Here is a 23,206-nt window from a genome sequence, read left to right on the forward strand (position 1 = left end):
TGTGGCTTGTTTAAGTTAATGAATGGTCACTATTTGGTCTACTCAAAGATAAAATCAAGTTTATAACCTCACTCAGAGAGGGCCTATCTCCATAGTGGTAAAATAAAGTATTAGCTCACGATACTACCAGTGTGGTAATATTGAGGCAGATTTCACTTTTTAAATTTTTTCATAGGTTTCTGAAGCATCCCTTGCCCACATGGTTACTGGAAGGAGGTGTGATAAGGATTTTGTATGTACTTTTACAGTACTGAGGGTTTCTGTAAGTACTGAAAAGCTTTGCTGTGGGTGACAAAGAGCCCAGGTCTCTGAGCCCTGGCAGTCTTGCTGCTGGGTGTCCCATAACCTGGCTCCTCTAACCCTGAGCAAATGTTTTCTCTCTGGTGAGTCTGACTTCCACCACAGGCAGTGCTTATATACATGAAGAGTATCAAACTTAGAGCAAAACTCTGCAGCAGATATGGGCTCCCAAGGAATGCAAGGAGGAACACAGGGCAGTCGCTGTTTTTTGGAAGCATTTACTGACACAGCCCAGCTGGGAGAGCAATGGCTGGTGAGGATCTGCCAGGGAGTGTAACCTGGGAAGATGCTGCCCTTTCAGATAAAGCAGATAGATTTTGGAGGGCTGTAGGCAATAACAAGCCTTGGAAAGTTGTCTCTAATGTTGCACCCTGCAAAGAGACCCAGTTTCTTGGAAATAAAACATTTCTTATGGGTGTTTCATAAATTACTCTGCAGTCCTTTTCCAGGAAAACAAATACACGACGAGTACCAACCAAAAATGAAGCTAAGGTACCCTGGCACTGAAAGAGCAATGCATGGGCTGAACCTGGAGTTGTGCCATTTCCCTTAATCCATTTGTAGGGGGGTAACAAATACCCAGTTTCTTTCGCCTATCAGCAGCTTTGAGGCCTCTTTGTAAGCAGAGCTAAAGTCAAGTGCATCAGTAATGCCTGTTATTGTGGCAGACACCACAGAGAGAGCATTAGGAACTCCCTCCTCACCCAGGGAACACAAACCAGGGTGTGTTTATAGCCCAATAATTGCTTGTTTGTGTAAAGTAATGATGTCCCTGTTTGGCTTTTAGGCCAATTAGTAGCATAAAGGTGGTAAAAACACCAACATAATTAGTCTAATGACTATAAAACACTGACACTAAGTGTAAAATCTCTAGCCTTTTTGACACCCCGGTTTTATAGTGCAATATAAGGAGGGCAGTAACATTTGGATGTGGAGGGGTCCCTCTGCTTTTGTAGCTGACTTTTAATGCCCATGCATGATCAGATGTGTTTGGATCGCCTGGGGTGGCTGACTGCAGTCTCATGTTAGAAGAGAGTTGCCTCTGCTAATTATTTCTTCCACTGCTTTCCCCCCTTGCTAATTAAGTGTGGCAGAGAGATTTGATTTTTCCTGATAGTTAAAAAAAGACATAACCAAACCCCAGCCTACCCCAGATCGCTAAGCTGAAGAAAATATTATTCCTCGTGGCTGGGGTTTCATTACTTTATCAAGACATCAGCAGCTGACATTGCTGGGAACTTGCTACAAGCAGTCAAAGGCACGAAAAATCAGTCTTTTAGTGTCAGCCACAATGTCAGGGCTGTGCTTCGTGGGTGAACAGAAGGGGAGTTATCTGGACACATGAAAACATGAAGAGCTTCATTGTGGCACTCCTGCTCCCTTCCTGGTGCAGTTAAAAAGGGACCATCAAGATTGGAAAGGCCAAGATTCAACCTAGGATAATCATTCACCCGGAGGCTCTCTTCAAAAAAGCAATGCAATTCCTTTCAAGGGTTTCTCCTGCTGCTTTGAAAGCCCCTTCGGTTAACTGATGGTTTTTCTTTCAGTGCAAGAGCCAAGCCTGTGCTGGGAGGGCTGTACTGCACCATCAGAGAGCCTGGCACTCATAGGCAGCAAAACTGCTATTGCTAAACCCAGCCTTCTCCAGGGAGCTGGTTTCTGGTTTCTGCTGGTAAAATCCACTTTTCAGTGTACAAGAACGGCACAACTGGGAGATTTAGCAGCATCACCCAACAATACAGTGTGCCCAGAGAAATGAGCTACAAGAATTTGTGCCACAAGAATTTGGTCCAGTGGCTGAGACTGGGCAGAATTCACCACAGTGCACATGGTACAGCACAGGGGGGATTTCTGATGTGCCATCCAGGGTGTGGGATGATCACAGGCTGGGTCAGTTTGCAGTTACCTCATTTTTTCCTCATAAATGTAGGAAATAAAGAGATGTTGCAGCCCAGCCTCTCTCTTGAGGCCCCTGAATTTGGCCCTCTTGTTCTGGACATATTTACCTGTATAACCCCCGAGTTCACTCCACTTCCAGACCACAGCACTTACCCTGCGATTGCTGGCACAGCTCCCTGAGGAAGGAGGCTCTTGCATATGGTTAAGACCGTGGGGGAGGATGGTGGTAGTGAGGAACAAGTTATCCTGTTTCAGTCCTGTGATTAGAAAAATGGCTCCTGTCAATCTGGTTTCTAAGTCTGCCCACAGAGAACTCTAAGAGCATAGGAGTATCTGCAAACAGCAGAGAGCTTAAAATCAATCCTTCATTCCCAGATGTTGGTTACTGCATCTCCTGCTGGTTCTGCCACCCAACAAACCTGCCAGGAAGGTTCAGTTCTCCCTGATCCATAGGAAAGGTGGAACCTTTGCACAGGAATGGCCCAAGGGGTGCTCACACTGTCCCTTCCCTTCAGCTCACAGGAGGGAGGGCTGAGCTGCAGGGACAGGGAACTGAGGGCAAAAGCATCTTAAAGTGTTCTAGTGAGAAAGGCAGGAGAGTTCTCGTCATGCCTCCAGCCTGAGAGTCCCTAGAAACAGCACAGATGGATCAACAGGGATCTTTCATGTGGGAAATGATGTAGTGATGCTTAAGAAGTGATATTTTTTCTAAAGACACAGCTAATAAAAAAGAATTAGGGTTAGAAGTATTTTGACCTTATATTTGAACTTCCCAGTACTTGGGACTTCTGAATTCAGTCTAGTTTTGCTGGGGTTTTTTTGCATTTTTTAAATGGTTTCAGTAGATGTAAAAAACATATGTTGAATTAAAGATGACAGCAGAGAAACTATCTCTTGCCCAGGAAGCTCAGCTTTGGGTTTTTGAAGCATTTATCTATTAGCAAGAGGTCCCTCTTTCTCCCTTTCTTCAGCTTCTGCTGAAGCTCAGCCTTCATGCTCTGGACTGTTCTCTTTCCACACGTTATCTGAAAAAGGTTCTGCCTTCCCTCACTCTTCTCAGATCAAAGGGAACATTATCAGTTTACAAAGCATCCCTCCTTTCTTCCTGTCTCCCAGCACCTCTGTCTCCCTAATCTTTTCTCCAGAGGCAAGGGATTGGGACCCATTGCTGGGCAGCACTGCAGCCCCCCCCAGGGCAAAGGTGAATACAGAGATTGTCTGCACTGTGAATCAGAAAATTGTGTCTAAATTTCCTATTCCCAGGAAAAAGAGTTGTGTAGTCTGATGATCTGGGCCACCAAACATTTCTGGTGGAACATCAGTGAATGCAGGGAGTTCCCGAAGGGATCAATTTGACCCCCTGTCCTTGATTTGCACTGTGGGGAAGAAAGGAATAAAAGGCATAAAAATGTAAGTTAAAGACGGAGTGTCACCCTTTGCTTTGAATTTCCTGCCTTTTGTCAGGCTAAGTGCTCGATGCCATTTAAATGCAAGTTTTCTATAGGAGAATCCTCCCCCAGAGAGGCTTTCATGGAAAGGTTTGCAGTCCCCATTGCTCTCATGACTGCAGGTTTGGGGACAGCTTACCCAAAACCTCCTGCCACCAGCGAGATGTAACCATCTCTGGGTTACACTGGAGTTGTGATACTTCCTTCAGCATCACAACAAAGAGAGGAGAAGCACTTCTGGTGTCACCTAACCACCTCCTGCCTCAGTTTACCCGTTGGTTCAGTGGTTATAACAGTGCTGGTATTGGGGGGACATTACCACTCCATAACATTACCAATCCACAACCTTTCCAAGTACTTGAACATGCCAGTTAGGTTGGGACATCTTCAGGCTTTTTTGCTAATGATGCATCTTTTCTTCTTGCCAAGATGGCCAGATGGTTCTTAGTTAAAAAAATAAAATTAATATTTTTTTTCTGCTGGACTCTCATTACATTATGTTGCTGACAGAGCACTTGCTTCTTAAATATTTTCTCCCTTCTATCCTTCCCACCCATGTCTTGCCCCTAAACAGATTCTCAATTAACCATGGGAACAGATTCTCAATTAGACCATTTTCTCATATTTATATGGTTGGTCAATGTTTTCCTGCCTCAGATGATATTTCTGATTGGTTTTCAATTAAATAAAAGCATCTGCTCGCTGGAAAAATGGTTCATCATAACTGAAGCTACAAATCAGCCTCATTCTTTGGTAAAATACATGTTACATCTTTTTTTTCTGTTGGTGCTGAAAATAAAAAAATTCTGACCTTAATTTTTCCAAAGGTAACTGAGTCCTGAAATTTCCTGCTGCTTTGGTAAGGTAGGAGAAAAGCAACCCCTCTGAGAGCCAAACAAGTGAAACCAAGTGAGGAAGCAGTTCCTCAAGTATCAGCTCGCCTGCCTCTGAATCCTGCCTTTGGTTGGCTACACCTTGGTGTTACACCCAGTGAATACCTGGGTTTTCCTTCAGCTTTTATCCTCTGGTGGAAATCCAGAATAGCGGAGCTGCTCCCAAAGAGGCCACGCAACCATCTGAGCAAAAAACTGTGAATCATGTCCCAGCTTGGAAAGGTAGTGAAAACGTCAGATATGCTGAAAACCAGATTATCCCAGAAATAGCCTGAACTGACCTGCATATTGGTCACTCTTTCTTTCTATCTGTGGCCCTGAACACAGCCCAGGAAGGACAGAGAGGGATTAATTAATCTTCAGCATTGCTGAGCTGATGCAAATCCCAGGAAAACTTTGGTTCCTTTGGAAGCTCAGACAAGAAATAATTTCATTTGTTGGGCTAGGTGAGGCCAACCTTCCTGTCACATTTTCATATCTGAAAGCACAGCCCTGGCTTAAATCCTTGTATTTTGGGCAGCAAAGCCCAAGCCACCCCCGGAGCACCAGGAAGGTGGGAGAGCCTGTCCCTTGGTGCTGGGATGGATTTAAACACTGGATTAGCTGCAGAATAGCTAAGCTCCTATAAGGCTTGGGAAAACATGCTGCCCTTCCATGCTTAGTGGGCTTGCCAGGCTCTCCTGTCACTTAGAATGAATGGGGAGAGAAATCATTATTTAATTATCTGGGAAGCCCTTTAAAAGACTAATCAGCAAGGAATTTCACTCCAGTAGTAACAGCTGGCTCTCACACTATGAGTCACAAAGAGAGATATTAAAAGGCTGTGTTTTTCTCAGTTAGTGAACTTATTAACTGTGCTCTCCCCTTTTATAAAAATGCTGCATTGTTCTCTAACAATGGTCCCCAGCCCTTGAGAAAGACACTGAGGGGGACAGGGGGCTGCCTTACTGTAAGTTGGGGTTTACCTAGTCCAGGATCTCATGCTTCAAACCCCAGTTTTCCTCTGTTTGGGCTCAGGTGAGGCTCTTCCCTGCAGCCAGGTGTCAAATAGGGATCTAAAACAGGAAATGTCAAATGGGAAGGGAAAGGGGAGGGGAAGGGAAAGGGGAGAGCAAGTGAAGCTGTGACAGCCACTGATTTGCTTCCCTGCCACCCCTGAGGTGGAGAAAAGAGCATCCAAGCAAGCTTCCCCTGGAGAGGCAGTGGTTTGCCTCGATGCTGGGGGAAAGCCTTGGGTTGGGCAGCATGAGCTGAAAAGGATCTTTCTAAAAGAGATAGAGAGGTCAAGGATAGAAAAGGAAGAGGTGTCCTCTCTGGGGCAGTAGTTCTTGCTGGATGCTGCTGCTCAGGGCTGTGAACTGTCACCCAGTTGGGAAGACCTGACCCAGCTCTGCTGTAAGATCCCACCCTAGAGCTTCTCTGAGCCAATTCCCCTCATGCCAGTGCCTGAGAGTGGATTCAGGAACGATGAAAGCCACAGGGCACTTTTTCAGCTTCAGTGCAAGGAAACAGCTTTAAGTTCAAGTGGCAGCTTAAGTGAAATTAAACGCTGGAAGTGAGGTCTCAGCTGGTGTAATTCCAGGCGTCTCCATCTCTGGGTTTACACTACTTGGGCACCAGCTTTGCTCTCTTGTGCAATCTGCAGCTATGTAACAAGCACTTCAAAACTCAGCAGACCCCATCATCAGCCCTCCCAGGTTTATTAACCAGACCCTTGGCCTTATCAGAGCTCTGCAGAGGGAACAGCTGTCTTCCTCCTCTGGCCTTGTCATCTCTGTGTTTAAACACATAGCCCTCCAAACACAACTGCTTCAACAGCACAATCTAATCACAGTGGGAGCATAGGGATGGGGAGCAGATCCCTCTGGCAAACAGGGGCAGGATGTTTGGAGAGATGCTGGTTATGGGCAAGAACAGCTGGTCAGGGACTGGGTCTCTGCTGGGCTCTGATGGGGACCAGAGGTGTTGGGGGTGGGAAGAAGGGGAGGCAGGACAGGAGAGGAATGGGATTACATTTTACTGACAACTCATTTCTCATATGCACAGTGATTTCCAATGTTTCTTAAGTAATCTTTTCCTCAAGAAATCTTTTTCTCTCTAATGTGTATATAAATTGCACCCTTCCCCACTGTGGGGGAACAAAGCAACCCCCACACCCTCAAGAGCAAACATATAAAGATATTTACAGGGTCAAATTAAACTCTTTGTATTTGAGCCAGTGCCTCAGCACAAGAGAGCAGAGGCTTCTCTGTCCAAGTGGTGCTGGGCTCTCTGATGCAGAGGAGAACACACAATAAAATTTACCTTGCACAGACAAAACCAGTACGAGCACAGTCATCCTCTCCTCTTCTGGGGCCCTTGCTGAAGACAGAGGGCTCAGCAGTCTGACAGTAATGGATGAACCTCAAAGGGCAATATTTCAGCTTATATAAGGGGATAGGGCTCCCTGCCAAGAGAGCTTCTACAATTTACATCAGGGAGGATTTGGCTGGAGATAAATCAGGGAGTCATTCCCCCGAGGAGCTGCGCTACCAGCAGCCCTCACCTGTCTGCCCAGCCTCAGAGCCAAGCCCGTCCCCCTCGGGAGGCTCCGGGTGTGAACAGCACCTTTGGGGTGCCCTGGGAGAGGGAGGCATCACCGAGAGGCAATGGTGCATAAACATTGGAACAATGGGTGTTCAACCGGAGTGCTTTCCCTTCTAGAGGAGAGGAAAGGTCTCCTGCCAGGGGAAAAATTGCTCCTAGGTATCAATCTTCAGCTCCCTGCTTCGGTTGTCTTTTTGTGCTGTCAAGTCCTTGGTGTTGGACTGCTGCCACCCAGCCAGCATCCATGAAGTATCCCAGGGGCAGTTCCAGAAGTGAGCAGGACTTTCCGTCTGGGGATGGAAAGGACGGCGGGCAGTGAGCGGTGGTTCCAGCTGCCCTTGCTCACATCCCCGCGCAGCTCCCACAGGGGAACACGTGCCGTGGTTTCAGGGCCGGTGTGGACTTGCTTTCCACTCCTGCTCCAGGACGAAGCTGGGAGGAGGGGTGAGTCAGAGCTGTCTGCACCAGAGCTTGTTCTGGGGCTGCTCCGATGAGGCTGCTCACACACAGCCGTCCCTGGTTCCAGCTGCAGCTGAGCCCTCCTGGTTTGGGAGCAGAGTTCTGGCTCCCTGCATCTGTCCAGGATGGGTGTTTGCTCTTGAGTTTTCACTCGTTTATCTGCCACTTGTTGTAAGGTGCAGACTAATAGGGCACAAGGCACAGGACTCTGGTACAAACAAAACCCGTGCTTTACCCTCTTCCCTCCCCCTAACTGGATCCCAGTGCTCAGGCTGGGACTGCTGGGGCAAGGGGAAGCTCCAAGAAGCTGAGGGCAGGGCAGGCTCCACCTGATACTCACCGGGAGGTTTTCAGTAGCTGGAGATGGAGCTTCTGCTGGCTCTGCCTTGCATGCCCATTTATGCATTAACTTTGTTGTGTAACTAAAAATCAATTTGCTCCGGATTGTTTGTGTTTTGTTTTGATGCTCAGCGGACTCACAGAATGGACAGAAGGTGCACACATAGGGAGTTCACCAGCCTCCCAAGAAAGACCTCTAAACCCTTAATCAGAGCACAGGGTAAGAGTTCTCCTCCAGCTTGCTTTTGGCATGTGTGCTACAAAAAGACAGAATGGTATCTGCTCAGAAGAAATCCCTGAAGTAGACCCCATCCCCAGATCTTGCAGGCTGGTTTAAAAAACAAGGAGAAAAAGCTATTTCAAGCTGTGCAGACTGCAGCTTGGTGCACAGGGGATTCAGAGTTCAATCTGAACATCTTGGTCTGGCTGTCTGTTGCCTTTGGACAAGACTGTATCCAATACCTGAAGGAAACCAACACTTCAAGCAGAAGGGTTTGGGCCACCTGAAGGCCATGTCCAACAGCACTAGATGCCCAGGCATAAGCAACTGAGCTGAACACTCACTAGTAGGACCTCTTCAGTCACTGCCAGAGGAAAGGATTATACCAAAGATCTCCTGTAACAAAAGCCTGTGCCTGTAAAGAGCACTCACATCTCTGGTCACTGTCTAATATGAAAGGGTTTCTGGCCTAGGCTGCTATGAAAACTTCTTAACAGGTAAGAAAATATGTCTTTATATTTGCCATTTGATTGTGAAAGGAGACATTTTAATCAGCCTTTGTCGGCCTGTCTGATATATAAATGCTGTTTTATTCTCTGACACTGCTTTTATCAGCATCCTACAGTCTGCTCACTCACAAACAGTAATTATCTTTCCTATAGGGAAACTGTGGCTTTCTCTTTTTTAATTGGGCAAAATTTCAACTAAAGTTCTGTCAAAATAGATGGGTCTCAGCCCAGGTGAGAGTCTTGGGGGGAAAAAAAGAAAAGGGAACACGCATGGAAGTGTGCTAGACACTGAATTCAGAAACATGAAGCCCCGGTGGCCTCTGTAAGGGGCCCAGGAGACAGCAACCATGTAGGAGCTTCCCCATGGGCTGGTAATCCCAAGGGTGGGAGCCTGGTCAGGTAGCCCTGGTGCATCAGTGGGTGCAGGCTGAAGGTGCAGCTGCAGCAAATGGGTTGAAGATTATGGTATTTGTGAGATACATGGGGAAAAAACAGCCTTGAAGAGCTGCTTTCAGCAAGCCTTTGCTCCCCCTCCATCTGTTTTTGAGCTGAGCAGTGAGTCAGTGCATCTCTCTGTCCTGTCCCACCACTTTGTGACTGGCACCTACAAGCCCTACATCCATCAGTATAGGTGGCTGGACAGTCCTGCTGGGATCTGCAAAGGGCCAGCTAATGCTTTTTTCTCTCTAAGTAAATAGATGGTTTGATAGAGGAAAGTATTTTGAGGGTACAGTGATCCCAAATAGATTCTAATCTGCCCTGGGTCCTGCAGCATGGAGGGAATGTTTGTCCAGGAAGTTGCTGCACCTCCATCAACTTGGATACACAAAGCCTGCAACACCTCGAGTTAAAACCAGGTAAACTCTGAGCAGCGTTGTGGTTTGCAGTTTTCAGGTATAATAAAGAGACATTTATGATGTTCAGCTCCAGTGGTGCCGCCTATAAATTCCCCTCCAGTTTTCTTTCTGATATTTGCTGCATGCCCAGGGCTGTGCCTCTCATGCTGATGCTGAGGATGAACCTGGCTTGTGCTATGCAGTGCTGTAAGCAATGGGCACTTGCAGCACAGAGGTATAAACCTTTCCCAAGTCTGAGGGATTTCCAGATTGAGTATGTTCCTGGTGGCCCTCATTTCTGAAAAAGACAAAGCCAGGGACAGAAGGCACCTGTTTGGGAGGATTCAAAGCACAGTGCCAAATCTAAGGCTGTCTCTTGATGGTATTTCTTCTTCTGCAACAGCTAAGTTAAAAGGCATTTTATGCAGAGAAAAATGTGACACTTAAAAGGTAACATATTCTTTTCACCTTCCAGTTTCCAATTCAGTTTGTAACTTAGCCCCAAGAAGTGATCAGGGGCAGCTTTCCTTTCAGCCTAAAATCTCTTTTTCATGCACTGGATGTCAGCGCTCCCGAAAAGATTAAATAAGGCAGAGGTAATGTAGATTTAAAGGATTTTCCAGATGAAGTGCCAGAGCACTTTGAACTGAAGAAGAAAGGGGTTGCTGTGCAGGGACTGGTTGGTATGGGGGGAAGGCACTGTGCAGGATTGCCCTGAGTGGTGCATGTGGGTAAATGTGCTGGGAGAGCCTCACCAGCTCTCTGCACCCTGGGGCACTGTCTGATGCTTGCAACATGCTGGCAAAAAGAAAAAAAGCTTAACAGAGCTGAGTGTACAGTAATGGCCCTGGGAATTCTCCTTCCTAAGCAGTAGAAGGCCCTGTGTTAGGGATTGGAGAGCTGGAGGGACCTTGTTCTTCCACCTCTGTGCTACCACGTTGAGTCTGCTGGGTTTGCAGTGCTGCTGGGGCACACAGGATCTTCATCACCCTTGTCTTTGCCCAGATATCCAGCTCTGCATCAAGGGCAAAACCTCCCCAGGGGACTGCTAGCATGGGAGGAAAAGCTGTGAAGCCAAAACATTGGCTCTCTGGGTCTGTTCAGTGGCTGCTTCAGCTGGGGAAGGGACACTGGGCAACACCAGCATCAGCTGCTGCTTCTGGTGCATCAGGGAGAACTTCTGCTTGTCCTCCAAGAGAGATTCCACACTGCTTCAGCACTGAGTATGTCTGGGCAAGGATATGAACTGCTGCAAAGGATAAGTAAGGTACTTCTGTTATCTCCAGATGGATCAGGTCTCTCACAGTATCTGATACCAGCCCTTCAGGAGGAAAGTTCAAGGAGATTTGTGGAAGCACTCACTCTCTAGTGGTCTCAGAAGGTGCAGAGTTACCTTCTGGCCATGGGAAGTGGGTGAAGGGAGAGGTAAGGGGAGGAATAAAGTTTAATAAAAATAAAAACTTTAAAAATCCCCTTTGCCTTTTCAGTAGCAGCTTTTCCAATGTTCCCAGACCAAATTAAGGCATGAAAAATTCCTGGCAGGTCAGTATAAATTCCACAGATAGGTGAAAAGATATTTGGTATTTGGAGGGAGGGTGAATAAACAGCTTCAAGTCATGTAAAATGGCACTGGAGTGGGTAGAAAAAGAATCCAGGAGCCCAGCTCCATCTCTCCTCTCTGTTTTCCTGGTGCCATCCGTCCTTCAGGAGTGCTGGCTGGACTCTGAGGTTTGTGTCTCTGCTTGGGGTACCTTTGTTTAAGTGGTTGCAAAGCAGCCTGGAGAGCCATCAGGAGACCAAAGCAGCTTAGGTATCTGGTGCCATTGAGCAGATACTCATCTCTGCCTGTTCAGGCTTGCTCACCCTTCAGGATATATGGGTGTGTATGTGTGGGGCAGTATGGAATTATTTGGGAGCAGAAAGCAACATCAGAAATACAAGTCTCAACAACTCAAGGGCTGATTTTCAGGTGCTCTGTAGCTGCAGCTGGCTTGTTTCTTTCAGAATCTTTTATCCCCCTCCTAGGCAAACTTTCAGGAGCTGCTGACCTGGTGAGTTCTGGTGAAAACCATTTATTTTGAAACCTGACAATGGCCTGACCTGGCCAGATCAGACAGAAAGCCACTGGGTGTATGACCGCAGATGTCCAAATCCTGCTTTTGTAGACATGTACAACATGTCTACATGTACATGTACAACATAGCTGGTGAGATATTGTGCATCCTTCTCATCAATTTTGCATGCCTATTTGTTCATTTTGGTTTATTTTTCTTTTATTTAGGTTGCAACATGTGCTGTTTACTTTTAGGTGGCACTCTGCAATACTTTTGGGTTGGCAGGCTTCACCTTTTGCATTGAGTTTTTACAGTTCCTGGCCCATTGGTTCCAGTCCTTAATGGAGTCAAGAGGATGGAGGCAGGAGCAGCAGCAAGCACCTCACTGCTGAGCCCACCTCTGCAACACATGTCCAGTCCTGAAGCCACCACCACCACTATTCCACATGCCTTGCCTGCTGTGGGACAAAAAAATATATATATAACAAACTTCAGACTTCTAGTGAAAACCTAGAACTGCACTGTAAAATGCAGAGGAGCTGCAAGGCATCCTCATCCCTGCAATTGGGGAGAAATCTTTAAGTATAATTTCCCCTCTGTGGAAAGGATGAGAGCCCTGACTGCCAATGAAAGGAAAGAGCCCCATAGCTCCTGCCAGGCTGAGCCAGTGGAGACTCAATCCTGGTCCCAAATCTGGTCCCAAGTGATGCCCCTCAGTGTGATTCTGAGTGTGAGATGATCATCAGCCTGTGAGCAAGGCAGAGGGCACAGGAAGGCTGCTGCTCAGCTGTAGCCTTAAAAACTGCAGCACAGGTTGGATTTTATCTCTTGTGTGAGGCATTTCCCATGTCCTTGGGTACCTACGACCACATGGTCAAATCCTGTTTTTCCTGCATCCCCTTCCCTGGACCCTTCATAAACACAGATGTTCCTTCTCCTCTGACAAAAATCATTCATGAAAAATTCAATGGGACATTTCTTCCCCCTCTTTCTCCCTCTCGTTTTTGTTGTATTCTTGACAAGCTTGAACTCCATAGGGGGGGAAAAAGAAAAGAGCAGCCCAGCCCCTGGTTCTCCCTGCATCCTGCAGCAGTGCCCATTTTACATGGTACAAAGGTCATTTAGCATAGCATGAAGCCCTCAGCAAGTTCCACAAGGCAATTTCATCTGATCCGTGATGGAATTCCACTCAGCCAAAGTCCTTATTATTATGCATTTTTTACACATTAGGATTTTCCTTTTGTTGGCAGCCAGATCTCTTCATGAGGTGTTAAAAAGTGCAGAGGGGCTCTGTGCTCCACTTTGGGTAGCTAATCCTGCCTTTAAGGCTGGGATAACTGTTTCATTGCAGGACAGGCTCAGCTTTAGAGCAGCTGACGTTTGCTGACAAGGATCTCAGCACAAAATTTGTGGTGGAAGAAAACCCATCTCTGCTTCTTGTAGGACAGACACACACATCCCAGCAAGGGCTGCAAGACTGACTGAAATTTCTTCTCTCACCCCCACCCCTCTTTTTTTTTCTTTTTCCTTTTTCTTTTTTTTTTTTTCTTCTTTTTTTTTTTTTTAAGTTCTAGCCCCTAATTTTCTAAATGTTTTCCAAGCTGGAAAACATGTGATGACTCATTTGCACCTCTGAAAAGCAATCCTCCCAATGTGATGGATGATATGGGGCAAACCTTAAAAAATAAAGGTTAAGCAGTAAGAGTTAAACAAATAGATTCTCACCCAGCACTGATTGGAATAATGTTGCAGGCAGACCAAGCATCTGCTTCATGCCAATCATGGCCACATGTCTCCTGGGTAGTCAGAACAACCTCTTTATTAAGCATTGTGGTCCTTCAAGTAATAATTAGATTATACCTGAGTCTAAAAAGCCACGCAACCTTTGTTCATAGCCCTTATAAAATATAATCAAGGTCTAATAGAATGCTTTTGGCTGGAAAAATAATCAGACCCAGTCCTTCAGTCAGTAGGATTTGTCAGTGATTTTAAACTGTTTTGATTTTATCAGAAAAGATGAATTCAGGAACAGGTGCAGAGAAAAGCAATGGGGACGGAGCATAATTAGGGCCTGGAAAGCCTTTTTTATGAGAGGGAACTGAAAGAGATTGGCTTGTTAAGCCTTGCAAAATGAAGGGAATATGATTGCTGTCTATAAATACATCAGGGAAGTAAACACGAAGGAGGGAAAAGAGCTATTAGAGCAAAAGGCAGGGTTGGCACAAGAACAAATGGATATAAACTGGTCACTAATAAACACTGTCAGGAAATTAGAAGATGTTTTCCAGCCACCTGAGCAGTGTGGCTCTAAAACATCCTTCCAGAAGTGGAGGGAGTGATCAGCTCCTTTGGTTCCTGGCTTGGCATGTGCTGGGCATGGGAGACCCAGCTCAGAACCCCAGGAGATCTCTGCTAGTCCCACCTTCAGCTGTCAAAGCAAATGTTTTGTAAAAATTGAAGGTGGAAGGAAAAAAAAAATGGAGTTTGTTGGGAGAATGGGAGGAAAATGACTTCTCAGGAAACAGAAATAACCAGTGAGAAAATTTCAGCCTGCAAGATAAGAACAGAAAATGAAATGTATGGTAGCAGTGAAATGATATTTCTGGTTAATCTAAGAAAAAGATAACAGAACTGGGAATGTCCCTAAACTTTATTTCTTGAGGATAATACGAATCTTCTTCCCTGAAATGTAGCAAAACCCAGAAAAGCCATACAGGACAAGACACTGTAAGTGCTGAAAGGATCCACTACAGCCATTAGCGATGGGCAGACAGAATTTGCTAAGTTATGAACAGATTAATTGAGTTTAACTTTCTCTTTCTCCTACCTCCCCATGACCAAAATTGCAAACATAAGTCAAGACTTCCCTTCAGCACACTGCCTAAGGAACAGAGACTAGGGGTAAATCAGCACAGCTATTTAATTCTCATGGTGAAAGTGTCTTTTTTTTTTCCTTTTCTTCTTGATTTAGAAAAGTTTAAGTGAGTTCAGTTGTCTGGCACAGTTTCTCTGTCTGAAGTTGCTCTGCTGCATATGAAATCCTTAAACAGGCTTTGGCTGAACAGAAACACTGTTTTTGTTTTGTGAGTAAACCCTGAGTGTTATTTGGAGGCATCCTCTGACAAACACAAGCACAGAGCAGAGTGTTTTGCTCAAGCTGATTCTGCTCCCATCTCAGCAAAAGGCTTTTGGCTAATGGTTTTTTAAGTGATCTGATGTTTGGTCTTCATCTTGTGAATAATGAAAGGAAAAAAAAAAAGAAAAGGTCTCTGATTCTGGTCTTATTTACAGACCAGGAAAACCTCTCATACTGGGAGGCAGGGCAATATAGAAAGAACTAATTGGGAGGAGGTCTTGGTCCTGTTCTCAGCAGCTCCTCTGCTCTCTACTAAGTCAATGTAAGAGCAGTAGATCCGTGCTGTTTCCCTCAATACATTGTTTCTATCCTGTTTTTCTGGTTTCTCAGGTACCAGTCCAACTTTTTTTTTTTTTTTTTTTTTTCTTTCCCCACAGTTAAGAACATACTGATCCCTCTTTCCCTCTTCAGTAATAATAAAGACAATGCAAACAGTTACCAAATGACCAACAGGACTAAACAAAGAATGAAGTATAGCCAAATCACCTCTGGTACTGTGTCTGTAGCATATCAACCCAAGCACACATCAATATCAGTCAATACTGTACCATAAGCCAGTGCCATATGTGCTTCATCCACTCAGAAACTTCCCAGGTGCCCACCCTGGTTACATGATGCACCATACTCTCTTTTTTCACTGTTATGATTCAGTTGTTAACTCAGGTAATGCCACAGAGAAATTACTCAGACCCAAGGTTAGTAACCAGGTAATAACTGAGCCCTAGTTGTTCACATGCAAGATCAAAGGTGGTTAGAAAGGCAGGGCCAAGGGAGCTGCTGTGTTAAAACATTGATACAGGTGCATGACAACCCATCACTAGGAGGCATTTACTGACAGGCATTGACTCAGAGACATTTATTGCATTTGTTAGTGGGGATAACACAGAAGGGACAAATTCATTACCTGGGTAATGATTTTACATGACTATCTGTCTTCAGTGGATTCACTTCCAAAATTATTTTTGCCCTGCCCATATGCATATACTATTATTTTCCCCTGTTTACATTTATGAAACTCAGATCTGCAGTGAAACTTGAGAAAAAGCTAGAATATAGAAATATGGCAATGTGCTCTCTCAGTTGGCTGAAAAGTGAGATGCAAAAGCACTCAAACATGCTTACAGACTGAGCAGGTATCAGGATGTAAAGAAACACTGGTGTAACAGAGCTGCAAGCTGGGTAAAGCCTCATTTAGGGTATGAGGGCAAGGGGTTCAATGAAGGTGGTGCCAGCAGAGTGGCATGACACTTGCTTACTCCTACTGAGCTCCTGAACAATGCCTTTGAGTAGAAAAATCATCCATGGTGTGTACTATAGAAGGAGAACCACTGCCTGATTAGTGAGGTTCCTGTTGAACGGGGGCACTGATAAAATGCCGTATAAATCAATTAATGATTAGGCTCTTGCAGGAGCACTTATTGATTTGGTTTGTAAAGTGACTTTTCTTTTTGTCCCAGAAATGCCCTTGCTGCTTTTGTTCAACCTTTAAAATGGAATTCTTTTAAAGAATGGAAACACTCAAAGTAGACTTGAGCTTAGGCTTGTGACTTCATATCACTGAGAGTTTCTATGACAATTAGCTTCTGAATTTAGAAAAAGGCTCCCATCTAGAAATGGGATAGGGTGTGCATTTTCATTTAGAATGCTGGAAAGCAGACAGGAGGATGGGAGGGAAGAAGGAAGACAGGTAAAAGCTGAAGGGAAGGAAAGCATAAAAGGATGGATCAGCAGTGTCAAATTCAGATCCTGTTCAATATGTGCCAGCCCATAACCAGAATGGCTGATTTTCATGGTGTGAAACTGACATATATTGAAATGAGTCCTTTGGGTTGGTCACTGAGTAACAGACCAGTGGCAAACTGCAGATCAAGCTGCAAGTTTGGATTTCAAGTTCCCTTGGATCTGGGTCTATTTAGTTCTGCACTTTGGCATCATATTTCCAATAGTGAAATGCCTGAATAATCATTAAGCCACAGCTCCATACACCTTGTTCTGAACTCCTGGAGAACAGGTTGACAATGGAAGAGAGCAAACACTTTGCTGGCCAGACTGCTGTTGCAATCAGATCGTGTTGTATGTTACATTCACTGCTGCCCCAATCCCACCTGGACCTTTGTTTCTACCATTCTGTCCCACAGCCATTCCTCTGCCTTGTGCATGTGTTGGGTGAAGCCCCCCAGGATAAAGGACACCCCAGCCTGGCTAGGCACCTGTCAGTGGATAAATGGCAATAGAAATGCCCCAAAGTGCATCTCAACAGCTCATGTGAAATGGTGCTACAACAAAGACTCACAGAATCAGTCACAGAATCATAGGATGCCAGAAGGGATCTCAAGGATCATCTCGTGTGACCTTTGGCTTTAAGTTGAGGATGGCAGAAGTTTCATTGGCTTCAGCCTAACCTTTTTGCAGGTCACTCCCTAGTGAAAAGCTGTGGGGTACTTTCCACCTTTCCAAAGAAGTTTCTGGGGTGGAGGATCCTCACTGCACTGGTCTGGGCATGAGCCTGACTCCACACACGGGCAATCATGCTTTGAGCACATCAGACAGAGCTATGGATATATCCAGCTGTGCTGTTCCTGTGGCCAGCTCCCTGGCACACCTGCCATGAAGGTGAACAACCGCTCTGTGTTATTTCTGGGCTGGGAACCAGGCTGGAAGTTGGATGGAGGAACAGGGTGTTGCTCTTTCAGGATCTATTCCACTTTCACCCAGTGTAAATGTCCCAAATAGGGTTTTACCTCTGTATCTTTCAGGGGGTTCTCACTGTGCTCAAACAACAGCATGAGAAAGAGGTGTCTCCTGCTTCACATCTGACCTGAAAGCAAAACTAGATGGTGTGTTGGGATCACCAGAGCTCAGAGGGCTTCAAGTTTGAGACTCCAGTTTTGATCATTTTATTATTTCCTTATTCATTATGTACCCTCCATCATTTCTGCCAGATGTTAAAGACCTGTTGTGTCATCTGAAACTTACTGAACACAACCTATCTGGTGGCTGATAAATGTATATATGCACAGTACTGTATCCTGACTGCCTGCTCCTAGATGATGATTGCAGGGACCTGAAATTTCATGCTGGTGAACTGTATTTAAACATGAATATTAATTTGAGACTTCAGTTCTGATCACACTAGATGACTCTTAACAACCATGACCAACCTCTCCTCAAATCATTACCATTCCTATAGCCACAAAAGGCAAACTTGATGAGAGAATGAGAAGCTAGTAGGGTCTCAGGCTAAGCATACAACAGTGGGATAGCTATAAATGAACCTTTTCAACCATAAATTACATGTGGCCAGTAATTCCCTTTTCTCCCTCTCTCCCTCCCTCCCCATCCTCCCCCTCCACTCTGAAAAACCTGGGACAAAGGCTTGCCTCTCTGAAGGATGCCTTTCTGGAGGATTAAGCAGCTTTTGTTGACAAAATACAAATTACAACTCCTTTGCTTGGTGTCCCGCCTTCTCAGCTGGGCTCCAGTCCCTGAGGGACAAGGCTCTATTACCCCTGTGTAGATGAAGAGCTCAGAATAGGCAGATGTAATTATTAACACCATTCAATGGGGTGTCCTTCTGAATTATCAATTAAAAATCTCTACTGTTTTTTTTTTTTCCTCCCACTAAATAGAAAGCTGATGGCAGTTACTCTATTGTGCAGCAGAGCTTTATATGCATATTTAAACAGTGTGCTGCTCTGCTTTTTTTATTCCAAGGGCAGTGTGGGGTGAGAGGGACTCCCATGAGGTAGCACAAAGACCCCTGTCATTTGATTGAGAGAAGAGCCTTTGGAAAAATATTGTCACCTTCCACCCTTGCAAACAGGTCCCGTGGAGATCTCCAAACAGGCTGGAGATTGGGGAAGATGACAGATGAGCATTCCCTGCTTGTACACCCAAGTGCATCCAAAGAGCTCTTTTTGACGTGCTGATCCTAAAACGCAGAGTTCATGGGCAGCAGGAACAGGAGCATGAAGGGAAAGCAGAAATTCAGCAATGTGATTAAAAGCAAGAGCCATGCTGAGCCTGGCTGCCAAGAGCTGTCAGGTTTGGGCTGAGGGAGAAGGCTGATGAAGAAGGTTTTGGGGAAGGGGTGCAAGGGCTTCATGGGTAGAGATTTGTTAACTCTCCTCGTGCCCTGCAAGTGTGTCTCCAGCTCTCACAAGGACCCTTCTTTGCACGCTTCCCAAGACAGTTTGTAGAAATAAGAAAGCTTTCAACTGAAAGCTTCACAGTCTCCATCAGTGGTACCACAATGATGAACTACCCCTTCTATTTGACAGCCCAGTCCTCACATTTCCAAAACTACTAATTTTGTTCTCAGACCCTTTTCCACAGGTGTAAAAGATAATTTGTTTTTTCTCATGAGCAGCTTCTCTCCAGTCATAGAGTTGGGCCTGTTGCTTACACAGAGAAAACTGATTTATGGGTAAATTAAATGCATTTTTTTCCATCCTTTATGTGCTGCCTATACTGCCTTTTTTTCATAGTGAGGATTCCCATCAGTTCCACAAGCAGAGTGAGAGACGTTTCTAAGCACTGGAAAAATAGCATTATGCCCATGAGAACTGTCTGCTCAGCAGTTTTAATTTCCAAAGGGATGTCGACCAAAAAATGCAAAAGAAAGGCAAAAATAGCAAAATTTGGGACTATCCCTGATCTCAGGGAAGTAGAGTTGAAAATACTATATCTGACAGAAAAAATAATAGCTGCTAAGGAACTGTAAGGCATTTGGGGCTGGACATGTGCCTTCAGCAGTTTAGGAGCTTATTTTATTAGCACTTAAGACCTAGAAGTAGCATTGAACTTTTGACATGTTGGATCCATTCCATCTATTGCCTAATACAACCCCTATTCTCTTTTCCTAGCTCTTCAGCATCACAGTTACCCAATAGTGTGCAATACCTGGGATGTCAATTTTTTTTTTTTTTTCATTTTTATTTTTAATGATTTGACTCCCCTTGCTCCCAAAAGCTGGATGACCATGATGGACCCTTATGCACAGGCAATCGTTTCCAAGCTGCTCAAAAGCCTTTCTCCAAGATGAATAGCATTTGAACTTTGTCCAATTTTTCTTATGTGGTATGTGCCCTTTATTTACTCTGTCATGTATATCTCACTCAATTTAAAATATTCACAGTTTGTTTTCAGTGCTATCTGGCTGGCCTTCAGTCTGGGTTTAACAAATGTTAGATGTTACATTCACTTGCATATTTCAGGTTTTGTCATGAACCAGAAGGGGAAAAAAAAAAAGAATTAAAAAAAAGAAAAAATCGCCTGCACCATGATTTAAGTAACATGTTCAGATCCTTTATTTTTTTGTTTTAAATGCCTTCATCTCTTGGCCTTATAAGGTGCAGACTGTCTCACACTGAACTCTAGCTGGGTGGCCTCAGTCAGCCAACAGCCCCACAAGCTCATCCCATTAAAGTCATTATGTTTACTTCTTATTTCAACAAACCAACCTGGATTTTGAGGCAGTAAAAATTGAGGGAAGAAATTGTAGGTCCATTTCAGAGCAAAAGGGTGTGAAGTTCAGTTGCTGATAGGATGCAAAATGGGAGATTTTTGCCTTTGATGCTTAAAGTGTCTTTTTTTTTTTTTTTGGTCACTGGTCAGGGTTGCTCCTTTCCCTCAACTCACAATAGACAACTCATGGGCAAGAGACTAAAAAGAAGGATTTCTGGCAACCAGACAATTTTTTATCTGAGCCCCATCACTTGGAGCACCTCTTCACCAGACCAGATGGTCTCGCACCCATCAGGAGATACATGCCCCAGTAACCCCATTGAAATGCTCCCACTGGTTGAGGAAGCTGAGGCATGGAGCCTTACTCCAGGTTACTCCAGGTTGCAAAGAAAGCTGCTGGAAAAAAGCAGGAAGCAGACTGACATGAAAAACCTCCAGCCCATATCCCCCACCAAGGGACACATCTCATGCTGGGAACACAACTTCACCACATTGTACAGGGGATGGGTTCCTCTGGTACCATGTAGACCCAGAGAGACTGTGGTTCTTTTCCCAGGATTTTGTACTCTATGAATCAGAGAGAGAGGACAAGAAACTGAAGACAACTGACTTGGAGGCTGAAGGTACCAATGCAAATGTGATTTGACATGTGAAGGGGAATGAAGGAATGAAAAGAAATAAATGTAGGCTCCTGGCAGAGTTCTTTGGTCACTGGTCTGGGTTCCCAGTCCTCTGTGCCATCGTGTCACTTTGTTTCCCCATAATACTTCCCATGTGCTCTCCAGGGCAGGGCTGGGTTCCTAAGGAAGTTACTGCAGAAAGGAGCCCACACCAGGATGGTCCCCAGGATCTCCTGGCTTGCAGAGGAAACCATGAGCAAACAAAAACTTGTGATGCACTTGGGTAATCCATCCAGAGCTGGACACAGCCCCAGGTACCTCTGGTTTCCCTCAATTTTCCTCCTGTCCCCCAGAGAAACAGGACAATAAAAAAAAAGATTGAGATGAGCTGACTTGATGAAGTGTCCCAGTTCATCCCAGAGATACTGGGCACAATGAGGGCTTTTCAAACTCAGTCAGAGAGCAGCACAAGAACCAGTAAGAAGAAGCTCAGCCTAGAAGTTAAGGGCAGTCAAATTCACAGGGGAAATAAAGCACATAAAAATAATTAAACCAGCAAGGCTGATTAACCCTTAGCAAAAACTATGGAGGGGAAGAATGACATTTTCAAATCAATGGTAAATTCCTTTCTGGAAGTCAAGCTTTGATTAAAAAAAAAAAGTGACTTGGCTCAACAGAAAGAAACCAGGGTGAAACCCCTTGAGGGGGCTGCTTTCCAGAAGACTGGAAATGGCTCTTCTCTAGTTTAACAATCTCCTGAGCCCTTTATTGGGTAGTTTTATTTTTATAAACTCAGTCCTGTCAGTGTGGCAAGCTGTGTCAGCACTCGCCTAGCAGTTCTGTCCTTTTGTGTCTCACAAATGTCTCTGTGCACAGGGAGAAAGAAGAGAGGAGAGGGTGCTGAAGTGACTCTGCACAGCTGGAGAAAAGTCCTAGGATCTGTTTGGTGGAAAACTGCACTCTGCCAATGCTCACAGCCATGAAGAATTGCTTTGCAGGCTCTTATGAAAAGAAACAGCAGACTAGGAAATGCAAATGAGTGAGCTGGATAAACAAAACCATCCCCCAAATAAAAATCTGGGAAAATGGACTCAGGCTGACCCATCCCAGGGCTGTTGACTGCATTCCTCATCATCACCATCAGTAGGATCTGGCCCTGCCACTGGTGGATCTGTGTGGCACAGGGAGCTCCAGCCCTTGCTGGAAGAGGCTTCCAAGCCACACTGTATCTGGGAGGAATGGGATGATGGATCAGCTCAAAGAGGGTACAGGTCCCAGCGCTTCTGCAGAGTGAATATCAACGTGTTGTTCACAGCTGTATGAAGAGCTGTGACCTCCTGCCTCTGCCTGTGGAGGAGCTGCCCATCCTTCACCCATCTGACACCTGAGTTAACAGGCAGTTCACCTGAGGTCAGGAGCTGAGCAAAGATCTCGCCCTCTATTTCCAGGCTCATCCACTTCCAGTACCTGAAAGGATACAGGAAAGCTGGGGAAGAGCTTTATACCAGGACATGGAGTGAAAGGACAAGGGTTAATGGCTTTAAATTGGAAGAGAGTAGATTTAGAGAGATACTAGGGAGAAATTCTTCACTGTGTGGGTGGTGAAATACTGGCACAGGTTTCCCAGAGGAGTTGTGGATACCCCATCCCTGGAAGTGTTCCAGACCAGGTTGGATGGGGTTTGGAGCAACCTGGTCTAGTGGGAGGTGTCCCTGTCCAAGTCACGGGGGTTGGAAGTAGGTGATTTTAAGATCCCTTCCAGCACAAACCATTCTATGATTCCATGATTGTTCCACAGCTTTCAGAAAGCGTGGGCCTCAGGATCCTGGTGCTGGACTTTTCTTTTGATGTTGGGCTACATACCCCCAGTCATGCTTCAAAGATACTGATGAATCTCTCTATAAAATTGCTGCAGAAAAGCTAATTCTTCAGCTTGTGATGGTAGATGAGGTGGTGCCTGTTTCCTCTGTGCAGAGGCATTGCTCCAGCTGTTCACAGGTTGCTCACTGATGTTGGGAAGCACATCCTGTATCCCTGTGCTTGGTGCCTTATTGCATCCTGAAAGTAATTGTGTGAACATATAAACCTGTGTCATCATGCACTGATGGGGACACTGAGGACAGATGCTACCTGCACCATACCTCAAGGGATAGGTACTTATGGTGGAGGAAGTGAAAAGCTGCAGGTTTAAAACTGTTTAGTGACTCATCCAAGTGGTAAAAGGAAACAGATTTCAGAGATCTTCAGGTATTCATTGGGAACATTTTATAGGCATCACAAATTAGCTTTCACAGACAAGGATGCTGTGCTAGCATTTGGTTTATCACCACCACTTTAGTGTGAGCTCTTCTTTGAAGACTTGATCTCAGGACTCAGCTGTGTGATGTGTATGAGTGGTGATTTGTCTTATGGTTTCTGGATGCTCTGAAAATACCTGGATT

The 23,206-nt window shown here is 45.2% G+C and overlaps 1 long non-coding RNA gene across 1 annotated transcript in view; it reads left to right on the forward strand.

The window, feature by feature from the left end:
* LOC115598324 overlaps positions 1-20,750 on the forward strand; it is a 50,345-nt gene extending 29,595 nt beyond the window's left edge. Inside the window, exons 2-3 of the long non-coding RNA XR_003987571.1 lie at positions 19,651-19,758; positions 20,296-20,750. This is a non-coding gene — a long non-coding RNA (uncharacterized LOC115598324). The remainder of the gene's footprint in view (positions 1-19,650; positions 19,759-20,295) is intronic.
* Positions 20,751-23,206: the final 2,456 nt, after the last annotated feature.

The sequence above is a fragment of the Calypte anna genome, chromosome 4B (genome assembly GCF_003957555.1).
Source record: "Calypte anna isolate BGI_N300 chromosome 4B, bCalAnn1_v1.p, whole genome shotgun sequence".
Taxonomy (NCBI): Eukaryota; Metazoa; Chordata; class Aves; order Apodiformes; family Trochilidae; genus Calypte; species Calypte anna.